Consider the following 12357-nt stretch of genomic DNA (forward strand, 5'->3'; position numbering starts at 1 on the left):
TTTGTTTTTAAGGTAAATCATTAACTGCCAAAACTTTAGGTCTGTTTGATTCTCATGAGTGTCGCCCCCTATGTGCAAGCCAACGCGTAGCATAGGCCCCAGGTTTTTTATTATTGCCAAAACTTTAGGTGTGCTTTTGAAAATTTGCCTACAAATAGAACTCAACCAGTACCTGAGATTCAGTTGTGCATGAAGAATATATACGCAAAACTACCTGGTTGCAAGCAACAACCCATGTGCAAACTCACCTTACACAATCAAGAATATACAAACAGAACAAATGCAGCAACTTTTGAATACAACAGCAAAATATGAAAAAAATTCTAACTTATGTAGACACGAACAACTAATATCAAACTTTATATTATAAAGAATATGTTGGAACATACAGTAGATGAGATCTGATACAAAAAATATATATGAAAAGGAAAACCTTACAGGAGTAACACACACACACACGGAGATGTGTCAAACTGTCAACTAATGTTAGAGCTTATAAGGATTATTGCCTACTCCAGTGGGTCTGGATTGAACTTGAGAGACTCCCTCCAAATTAGTTCCTTTATGTCTTCCTCAGTGAAGGATGACTTCTCAAAATCAAAGTTGAAAGGTACAGGACTTGTAGGTTCGTCATTGATATCATGAAGCTTTGATATGTAAGCATGACGCAATGCCTCATCAACTGCATCAAGTTAAACAAGCATGAAACTTCATGATAAGAATAGAATTCAGAAAAGATGGGACAAATGCTGGCTAACATTGGAAAAACTAAATTTACCTGTAATCCGCTTGCTTGGATCGAATACCAGCATCTTTTCAAGCAAATCAACAGCTCCAGGTGCCATATTTGGGAATTTCTCAGAGAACTTTTGCTTTGGGTACTGTGGAAGCTGCCTAATGTACCTTCGAGCATTGTCATTGCGTAGAAACCCGAGACTTGAGTCGTCAGGTGACCCTATCAGCTTTTGTTGGAAGGCAGAAAAAAAAAAGAGCATAACTCGTTAAACTAGCATCCTTGTCCGCTTATAACAATTTAAGACAAGAGTTACTCTTAATCATTTATCTAATAAATGAAGCTAGAGCATTCCATTCATTAAGATAGATCTCTGTTGTGCAAAGTGTTCATATATGATGAGAAACAACCTCATCAGAATTGTCATTGAAAAAAAAAACTTGTCAAAACAGTCCCTAATCCATACCTCAGTAATGAGTCTGATCTGATGAACATAATCTTTGCCCGGGAAAAGAGGTACCCTATTAGCAATTTCACCAAGTATACAACCCACAGACCAGACATCAATTGCAGCAGTGTACATTAAGCAGAAGTTCGGGTGCCCTATACCAACGTGTGACAACGTACTCTGTCATGAAATCAGCTTCAGATGTAGTCCGTGCCAGCCCAAAATCGCCAATCTTAAGGTCACAATTTGAATTGAGAAGCAAATTACTGGGTTTTAGATCACGATGGAGGATATTTGCTGAGTGCACATACTTCAATCCTCGTAACAATTGATATATAAAATACTGCAAACAGCATAAGTGATGTCAACTTGCTTCTCTAAATACTAATAATTTCAGTCTAAATTATGTCAAGTGCAAAGAAATATTTCTGATCGCTTGAACTTTTCTAGCAATTGAAAGGAAGCCATGTTAAGACAAACCTCCTCTTCTTAAAAATTAAATCCAATTGTGATTCTTACTACATAAGTACACACCCATCTGTATCCTATTATTGTCCCATCACTAACTCTCTCATTTGAAAAGTAAAACCAAATGATATCTTCTAAACTGCCGGCCTTGTTTCATTTACTCACTGAATATCAAAATTCTTTAACGAAACTTCGTAAGAAAGTATCTCAAGAAATCTATGAAGATAGAACGGAGTCCCAACAGAAAAATCGATGTTTTACTACGAATCACAAGTTTCATCTTGGACGCAGTACTCGTGTCATAAATTATGACCAAGGATTACTCTATCAATTGATATAGACTTCCTGAAGCATTTTTCAAATACAAGAATTCAATAAGAGATCTCAGATCTAATCGATATTGATATACCAAATATCTGTTGATAGGAAGTATTCTGGCGATCCCCACGATTCGAGCCCGAGTTGTTGGAATAGGTTCGGTGTTCGGCAGCGGATCAAACCGTCCACCTTTTGGTGTGCCCTTGCTTCCCTGTCGGTCGGTCACAGGAAGAAATGCATGTTGAGTTGACTAACAGCCACAAAGAACTTCTTCGATTACGATACACCACTACCTTGTGTGTCACCACCTCCAACCTATGCGGGACATTCGGTCAAGGTTGTCACTGCAAAGCTATAGTCAAAGTGCACGGGGTCTTACCATCTAGTCGTTGGTACTCCGCATCTTCATGGAGAATTCAATTTCACCGGGTCCATGTCGAAGACAGCGGGTAGTCGTTACACCATTTGTGCAGGTTGCTACTTATGCGACAAAGAATTTCGCTACCTTAGGATAGTTAGAGTTACTGTTGCCGTTTACCGGGACGGCTGTGTTTTCCCCACGCAACACGACTCTCGCTCAGCGTTTGCAACGGCTGGAAAGCCAGTCTACAAAGCAAAGCCTATTGCATCCCTTTGATCATGGAAGTTCAATGTCATTTAGTGCTTTCTCAAATTTGTTTTCCTATGGTTAATTAGAAATATGTTCTTGAATTATATCACAGGGAAGGAGTAGGTAGATAGTGATATGGATGGATTCTCCAAGGCTCTACCAGAAACACAAACAAAGAGGAAGACAAAGTAAATGGCAGACTTATTTCCTCCAATCCTATATCTGAACTATCAAGAAATATAGATGAAGGTATAACATGAAAAATTCTAATATATATATATATATATATATATATATATATATATATATATATATATATGTCTTGTCCAAAATACCTGGTAGGGGTATTTTGGTCTTTTTACATAATTGTTTCTAGAAACAACTATTTAATTAGGTTAGATTATTTTTTTATTTCTTTTCTTTTTATTTTTATTTTTCGTTTTTCTTTAATGTCATTGTGGACTTAGTGTTTGTATTTTTCTTGTGCCATAGTGCATGTCCATTATTGGACTTGGTTAATGCTTGTTGCATTTTTTAGATTATATTTTCACATACTTATTACATGGTATCAGAGCCAGGTTGTGCTCTTGATTTGTGTTAAAACTATCTATTGATAGTTTGTGATTCGAGAATCTCTTTCACATTTTTTACTCATCCTCTCTCTAAGTCACTATGAAGAATGAGCATAAAATTGATCTCTCCTTCAAGCTAAACGGCACCAACTACATGATATAGGCATCCGCCATGAAGAACAACTTCAAGGGCAAAAAGCTTTGGGGATACATGATGGGCTCCATTCCGAAACCGCAACTCAAACTTACCAAAATGGAAGGAGGACAAGAAAAGACTCTTGAAGGAAATACTCGCACCAAGGCCATTGAAGATCACCAATCCAAGATAGAGGATTGGGAAAGCAAACATGCAAAAATACTTGCATAGTTCATGAACAACGTGGAGCTAAAGATATGCGCCAACATAGCCAAATTCCGCAAAGCAAACGAGGCATGATTTTTTATGAAAGGTATGTATACCCAAAAAGACCTTGCAAGACAATTTTTTCTTCAAGAAAAAATTTGTACCATTAAGCAAGGGGACATGAGTGTCCGCGATTATTTTAGCACACTTAGTCTCTTGTGGGATAAGTTATTTCTTCTTGAACCCAAATGGGTTGTTAGTGAAGATGTTCAACTTAGAAGAAAACAAATGGAAAAAAGAATATTTTTTTCAATTTTTACATGGGCTTAGGCCCGAATATGAACAAGTTAGATCTTCTCTCCTTCATAGATCTAAGCCCCTTCCCTTAGAGAATGTCGTGGCCAAAATATGTCAAGAGGAAACTCATCTTTGCATGATTAAAGGAAGAGATGAAGTCTTAGCCGTGTCCAAACCCGACAATCATGTTAAAACTTATAAGCCTCCACACTTTGGAAGGCAAAATGGTTATAATGAAAATTATAGGAAAGTCATTTGCCATCATTGCCATGAACTGGGACACATAAGGCCTAATTATCCCAAGTTACATGAAGTCCCTAAGAACAAAGTTGCTTTCGTCGAAAAAACTACACCAAGGAAGGAAGAACCAACCAAAGGAAAGGATTCTTTTTCACTAACTCAATTATCGGAGGCACTTCAAATTCTACTCAAATTTCCATCTACATCAGGTGCCGCCATTGCCTCTTCGTCTCCTTCAGGTCTGATTTTTTGGATCCTTGATTTGGGAGCTTCTTTTCATATGACACCTCTTGAAAATGGCTTATCTGAATTATGCACTAATTTAAAAACCTCTTATGTTTCAACTACCGATGGAACATCTTTACAAATTAAGTGTTGAAACTTTAAATTCTTCTAAAACCTTTTTTGTGCCAAATGTTAGAGTTGTTCCACAACTAAATCTAAATCTTCTTTCCGTTTCTCAAATATCTGATCATAGATGTGGAATCTCCTTCTCATCTAAGGGTTGCTTCGTGCAGAATCTCCAGTCCGGGAAGCTGATTGGGCAAGGCCGAAGGAAGGGAGATCGCTACTACATGAACTATTTAAACTTTCCTACCAACTCCTTTTGTAATTATGTCCAAGATAAAAATATTGAAACTTGGCATAAAAGACTTGGACATCCAAGTTTCTCTAAGATGTATATTTTTCTCTTTGGGAAAAAATTTTGTAATGAAAAAAATTTTACTTGTAAAAATTGTATTTTTAGAAAAATGAAATCCACTCTCTTTCCAAATAGAACTTTCGTTTCTAAGAGATCTTTTGAATTAGTGCATTCGGATGTTTGGGGACCTTCTCCCATCATATCAAAAGGAGGATACTCACATTATGTAACATTTATTGATGATTTTACTAGATATGTATGGATATACTTTCTTAATTTCAAATCTGATATCTTCTCATTTTTAAAAAAATTTCATATGATTGTCAAAAATCAAATTTCAAGCAACATCTCTCTCCTTAGATCCAATTCAAGTGGTGAATAATTGTCAAATGAGTTTCAAAATTATTTAGAAACAAATAGAGTTTGTCATCAAAGATCATGTCCTAGAACTCCCCAACAAAATGAAATAGTCAAAAGGAAACATAGACACATCTTGGAAACCTCTAGGACGCTACTTATTTCTAAAGAAATTCCAAAAAGTTTTTGAGCCGAAGCCGCTCTAACATCAACTTATTTAATAAATAGAATGATCTCATTGTCTTTACAAAACATATCCCTCTATGAAAAATTATTTGAAAGAACACCCGACTTCAATAGATTAAGAATTTTTTGTTGTAAGTGTTTTGTGCTTTTTCATAAAAGGGATATATTGTCTCCAAAAGCTATTGAATGTGTATTCTTAGGTTATGGAGAAAACAAAAAAGGATATAGATGTTTTGATCCAAAAAACAACAAACTATATGTTTCTAAAGATGTAACCTTTTTAGAAAATGAAAATGGTTTTGAGAAGACCAAAGATAACAATGAAGTTGAATATACTTTCTTATTTGATCTTTTACCACAAGAAGAGTTAATCTCTTGTGATAATTCCTTGAATGATGAAGGGGATATTCCCCTAAATGTCAATGTAAATGAGAATGAAAATGTTGAAGAAACAATACATATAAGTGATGATATTGTTGATAGACCTATGCAAACTTATACCCGGCTTGATCTAAGAAATCCTCTAAATGCTTTAGAAAAATATTCCCAAGGTTCAAACTTAGAGGAAACCGCTCTTAGGAGATCTAATTGTATTTCCAATCCACCAAATAGATTTGTAGCCTACGACACATTGGCACCAAAATATAGGTCATGTCTAATTGCATTTCATTCATTTCATGAACCATCCCATTATAAAAAGCAAAAAATCTTTCCTATTGGGTTGAAGCTATGAATTTAGAACTTAGTGCTCTTGAAAAAGCTAAAACTTGAGAGATAACTTAGTTACCCATAAGAAAGAAATCTATAGGATGTAGATAGGTTTTCAAAGTCAAGACCAAGAGTGATGGGTCCTTAGAATGTTACAAAGCTAGATTAGTGGCTAAGAGATATTCTTAAGAATATGGTATTGACTACGAAGAAACATTTGTCGTTGTTGCCAAGATGACTAGTGTTAGGACCCTCATAGTCGTTGCATCTAATAAACAATGGCCCATTTATCAACTAGACGTGAAAAATGATTTTTTAAATGGTAAATTAAGTGAAGAAATTTACATGGATCCTCCGTCGGGGGTTTGCATTGGAAAAGGAAAATTTTTAAACTTAAAAATGCCTTATATGGTCTAAAACAAGCCCCAAAAGCTTAGTATAATAAATCTAGTAATGTGATGACTCATATGAGCTTTCATTTGTGTTATATTGACACTGCTCTTTTTATGAAAAGTACAGGTTCTATGGTGGTTATTCTTCTACTCTATGTAGATTACATGATTATCACCGGAAGTGATAAACAAGGAATCAATGATATTAAGAATATTTTAAAAGAAAATTTTGACATGTCTCATCTAAGATTCTTAAGATACTACTTCTTAGATATTGAAGTTGTGTACTCTCCCAGAGAGTACATTTTTTCTCAAATGAAACTTGTCGCTGACATTTGTACTAAGTCTGGCATTTCAGATGATAAGAAGATAGAAACCCTTGAAGTCATTGATGCCAAATTGAGGTTGGAGGATGGGACTTTACTCGAAGATCATACTCCTTACTGTCAACTGGTTGGATCTCTTACATACTTGTCCATCACTCGGCCAAACATAGCTCACGCAGTTCATTCAGTCAGTTAGTTTCAACATGCTCCTACCACTGTACACACGAGTGTTGTCTTAAGAATTGTCAGATATATCAAGAATACCATAACCAAGGGTTTTTTTCTTTCCTCATCTTCTTTATTTGATTTATTTGCCTATACTAATGTTGATTGGGGTGGAAATCTCAATGATAAAGTCTCAACTATAGGTTTCTGTGTATTTTTAGGTGACTTAATGATCTCATGGAGATGCAAGAAGCATCACAACGTATCGTTATCCTCAACTGAAGCCAAATATCGTGCAATGGCCACTACAACCATGGAGCTTGTGTGACTTCAAAGTTTTCTCAGTGATATGGGCATAGTCATCTCCACACCTTCGAAGATGTGTTGGGATAATAAAAGTGCAATTTACATCGCAAGCAACCATACCTTCCATGAGTGTACTAAGCATATTAGGATGGAATGTCATTATGTACGTGATGAATATCTGAGAGAAACTATTACATTGTCATATGTCACATCAGAGTACCAGTTGGCGGACTTCTTCACCAAAGCTCTTCCTACTCGTTTTATTTTTCTTCTAAACAAACTTTTTGTCATCTCCCCGTAAAGTTTGAGGGGTGTTAAAATATGTGTGTGTGTATATATATATATATATATATATATATATATATATATATATATATATATATATATATATATATATATATATATATATATATATATATATATTGTCTTATCCAAAATACCCGAAAGGGGTATTTTGGTCTTTTTATATAGTTGTTTCTAGAAACAACTATTTAATTAGGTTAGATTATTTTTTGTATTTCTTTTATTTTTATTTTTATTTTATTTTTCTTTTTTCTTTTTCTTTAATGTCATTGGGGGTCCCACCATAGAGCTCTGATACCAACTCTATGTGGGAGCCCCCAATGGCCTCTCATTTCTCCCTTTTCTTGTCTATAAATAGGGGACCTCTCCCCTTGTATTTGTATTGCTTTTGAGCTCTCTTAAATACAACTCTTCTATTTTTTACTTGTTGTATTGCCTTTTTTAAGGCTTGGCTATTGTCTCATTGTGGACTTAGTGTTTGTATTTTCCTTGTGCCATAGTGCATGTCCATTACTGGACTTAGTTAATGCTTGTTACATTTTTTAGATTATATTTCCGCATACTTCACTACATTGGTTACAAAGGTTTGTAGGTACAAATGCCTCTAGATCACCATGGAGCGGATTGTTTTGATCCAATTGGACCTCATAGATGGATTCAACATAGTCCAGGTATTAGAATCGGCATTTGGATAATATTTTTTTCTATCTAAAAACACAATTTTAGGTGTGTGGAAAATATCGTAAATTGTAGGTTGTTGATTTTTCAAGCCTTATGAAACACGGCCTACATGTTGTAACTGGATGATCCAAAAGTCGATTCCCACTAAGCAAAACATGTAGATCAAATCTGTAGGGTTATTTACATGAGAAAGAAAAAAAAATGCCCATAAAAAAGTGTCCAAGTTAAAGACCGCCAATCATGAACAAAAAGTCTAAAAAATGACAAAGATATATAGGCATTTTAAACCCATGGACTGACCACAAGTTGACCTCATATAAAATGTGTTGATTTAACTATTCAAGTCCAAAACCCAAGTAAGCCGTATCCAGAAGTACCCAATACCAGTATCCATGTTAAACATGGTTGGATATGGGTATGAGAACTGTAATATCGTGTATTTTCATACGTAGTTGAATTCATAAATTGTTGAAATTTTTGTTGTGTTGTAGAAATATCAGTAAAACATTTGATGTTAGGTTATAATATTTGAGTCTCGGCTTAGCCCAGGTCTCATTGACAAGACCTAAATGAGCCAATTAAAAGGTGATAACAACTTTTATTTTCAACCTTTAAAATCAAGCGAACAAAAGTCGAAGGCAAAGATCGAATTATATATCGTTAGATGCGCCTCAAAATTTTGAGTTCAACGGTACTTGATTTTTCTGAATTCGGGTTACGGTTGGCCCGAAAAATGCATTTTTTTAAAAAAGGCCCGCTTCGATGGGACCGAGTCTGGATTAGATCAGACCGGATCCGATCCATATGATCCAAGTTAATATGGTGGACTCAGTCCAAGACCCATATTAATTAGGATCTGATCCATCTCAGGATCCATATGGAATTTGGATCTTGGATCTAGATCCAATGAAATTAAAGCTTTAAATTTAAAATACAGGTTCAAATTAAATAAATGTAAGGTTAAAAAGACTCCCAGAGGGATAAGGTACCCTCTAGAATTTTTTGGGTATTTACCAGAGTTACCAGTCAAGGAAGAGGGAGCGGGAAGCGATACGGGAAGCGGGAGCGGGAAGCGATACGGGAAGCGGGAGCGGGAAGCGAGGCATTTTCAAAAATTTAGGAAGCGGGGAAGCGGGGGACCACTTAGAAGAAAATTACGAACCGTCTCGGAAGCGACCTAGGAAGCGAACCAGAAGTGAGAGGGAAGCGAAAAAAATGAAAAAATGGGAAAGTGCGCGCTTCCCCACGTGTTTCGAAAGCGCAACGTTTCGCACTTCCGAAGCGCGACGTTTCGCACTTTCGAAGCGTGCTTCCCCTTTTACCTAGGCACTTCCGGTAACTCTGGTATTTACTAACTAATAAATAATTAATAATTAATAATTAATTATTTAATATAAAACATTTAATAAATTCCGAAATTTATTGGATGAGAGCAGCTAGGGTTTTTAGAGGGGGCGCCACCCTCTAGAAGAGTCCAATGTTATTATGAGATAAAAAGTAAGTAAATAAAGAAAAAGGAAAAAGTTTGAAAAAGTAAAAAAATCTAAAGAGATATGGAAAGGGAGATGGGAAGCTCTATCTTCAGCCCACATAGGAAACCCTAGAGGGGGGGCATCACCCTCTAGGGGCTCATTAAGAAAGGAAGAAAGAAAGAAAGAGAGAAAGAGGGAAAGAGAGAGGGAGAGAGAAAAGAGAGAACTCGTGGGAGAGGAAGAGAAAAGAAGAAAAAGGAGGAGGAGATCCACCTTCTTCGGGCATTCGACGATTTTTCTGGTCTTTCCTGATTTCCAAACAAGGTACGGATTTTTCTTTTGATTCGAATGGGAGAAAAGGGCCTAAATCAGATTTAAGTAATGTTTTTGAAGGAACCCATGAATTAGATTTGTTTTTCCATGTTTGACTTACAAAAAAATCGATTCATGCATGGTTGTTTATGTGTATTTTAGATTTATAATTGATCTCATAGTAAAAGCATGTTTTATTTATGACTACTGCACATATGCGTGTGTGCACATATATATATGATGTTGTCCATGTGAATCTCAGCCGCAGTTTGGGCCAGATTCGACCCAAACTGGGTCTGCCACAGCATGATATATGTATATTGTAGACAAGTGCACCACACCCTTGGTAGAGAGAGAGAGATGGGAGAGAGAGAGAGAGACGGCTGCACATGTAGAGAAACTCATTAATTAACATTAGGGCTCTCTCTATGTTAAATAGAGAGAGGCCAAAATAATAAATTACATCTAAGTCCCTTATTTAATAAAACTTTCAAATAACCTCCAAACTAAGAAGGTTTAAACTTAAACCACCTACTCTCAACACTCCCCCTCAAGCTAGAGCATAGATATCAATCATGTTCAGCTTGTCACAACATTTTGAGAAATTTGGTCTAGCAAGGGGTTTTGTAAACATATCTGCAACTTGATCTTCCGACTTTAGATATTTGGTAGTGATATGTCCAACTTGAACCATATCTCTTACATAGTGGCAATCAACCACAATGTGCTTTGTTCTCTCATGAAAGTCAGGATTGTTTGCTATATATGTTGCAGCCTTGTTATCACACATCATGGTCATAAGAAAGGAAACCTTCACCTGAAGATCATGAAGAACAGTACGAACCCACATCAATTCAGCAGCTGTTTGGGCCATAGCTCGATATTATGATTCTGCACTCGACCTAGAAACCACATTTTGTTTCTTACTTCTCCAAGAAATCAGGTTGTCTCCCAGAAACGCACAGAATCCTGTGGTAGATTTTCTATCCACTACAGATCCTGCATAGTCAGCATCAGAATAGGCCACTATCTGCAGAGTTCCACCTTTCCTGAACAATAACCCCTTTCCAGGAGAAGATTTTAGATATCTAAGAATCATAATAGCTACATTCCAGTGTACCTCAGTTGGTTTGTCCATAAACTGGCTAACTTTGCTTACTGCTAAAGCAATATCCGGTCTGGTCACAGTTACATACAGTAGCTTCCCTACTAGGGAGCGATAGCTTTTGCTATCACCGGTTTTGACCCTTCTTTAAACAACTGAACTTTATGGTCCATGGGAATATTTGCTGGTTTGGCTCCCAACATTCCCGTTTCCTTTAGTAAGTCAAGAACATACTTCCGTTGAGACAAACCCATCCCTTCACGGCTCCTGGCAACTTCTATACCCAGAAAATACCTGAGTGAACCAAGGTCTTTTGTAACAAAGTGTTTTTTAAGATGAGCCTTTGTGGCTTCAATAGCTTTCACATCATCTCCTGTAAGAATGATGTCATCCACATATACCACCATAACAACTATGCCAGAGCTAGTTTTCTTGATAAATAATGTATAATCGACTGCTGACCTATTAAAGCCAAAGCGTGACATCACTTCAAACAACTTTTGAAACCATGCACGAGGACTTTGTTTTAAGCCATAAATCGCCTTTCTCAATCTACACACCTTCTGACACTCCCCCTCAACGTCGAATCCTGGAGGTTGTTGCATGTAAACGGTCTCAGATAGATCCCCATATAGAAACACATTTTTCACATCTAATTGGTATAAGCTCCAACCATGCTGAACAGCTACTGAGAGAACAAGACGAATGGTACCCATCCGTGCAACAGGAGAAAAGGTTTCAAAGAAATCAATACCATATGTCTGAGTATACCCTTTTGCTACTAATCTGGCCTTATATCTTTCAATAGAACCATCAGATTTGTACTTTATTGTATATACCCATTTACATCCAACAATGTCAGCATCTGCTGGGGAATCAACTAGATCCCATGTATGCTGAGATACTAAAGCATCCATTTCTTCTTGCATAGCCAGCTTCCAGCGATTATCAAGTTCTGTCTGCTGATAGTTCAGTGGAATAGTTTCAGCAGATAAGGCTGAAATAAAAGACTTCATCTGATTTTTAATTCTGACATCGGAGACAAAATGGGATATGGGATATAAGGTACATTGTCGTGTCCCCTTTCGTAGAGCAATAGGCATGTTATCATCATCATGAAGATCATTATTGTCAGTAGAACTTACCTCAGGGGAAGAAGAAGATGAAGGCACTTGCGGAGGTGGAGCTCTACGCACATATACCAATGGAGGATTATGAAATATGGAAGAGGATGAAGTTTGGTTCGGTAATAAGGGCACGGATTCCAATGGAAAAAGAGGTATAGGTAATGGAAAAGACTCAACTGGATCAACCTGCAGTGGGAAACCGGTACTAGAGTAATATGGAGTGGATTCCAAGAAAGATACATCCG

The 12357-nt window shown here is 36.6% G+C and overlaps 1 protein-coding gene and 1 pseudogene across 5 annotated transcripts in view; one reads left to right on the forward strand and one right to left on the reverse strand.

The window, feature by feature from the left end:
• LOC149842554 (rhodanese-like domain-containing protein 14, chloroplastic) overlaps positions 1-12357 on the forward strand; it is a 69649-nt gene that overhangs the window by 37526 nt on the left and 19766 nt on the right. The gene's annotated exons all lie outside the window — the stretch shown is intronic.
• Positions 338-12357, reverse strand: part of LOC149842555 (mitogen-activated protein kinase homolog MMK2-like) — a 34957-nt pseudogene continuing 22937 nt past the window's right edge. Inside the window, exons 4-6 of the transcript XR_016430782.1 lie at positions 1200-1524; positions 779-962; positions 338-682 (exon numbers count right to left, since the gene is read on the reverse strand). The product of XR_016430782.1 is annotated as a mitogen-activated protein kinase homolog MMK2-like (transcript). The remainder of the gene's footprint in view (positions 683-778; positions 963-1199; positions 1525-12357) is intronic.

Source organism: Nuphar pumila, chromosome 3, assembly GCF_984573655.1.
Source record: "Nuphar pumila chromosome 3, dmNupPumi1.hap1.1, whole genome shotgun sequence".
NCBI lineage: Eukaryota > Viridiplantae > Streptophyta > Magnoliopsida > Nymphaeales > Nymphaeaceae > Nuphar > Nuphar pumila.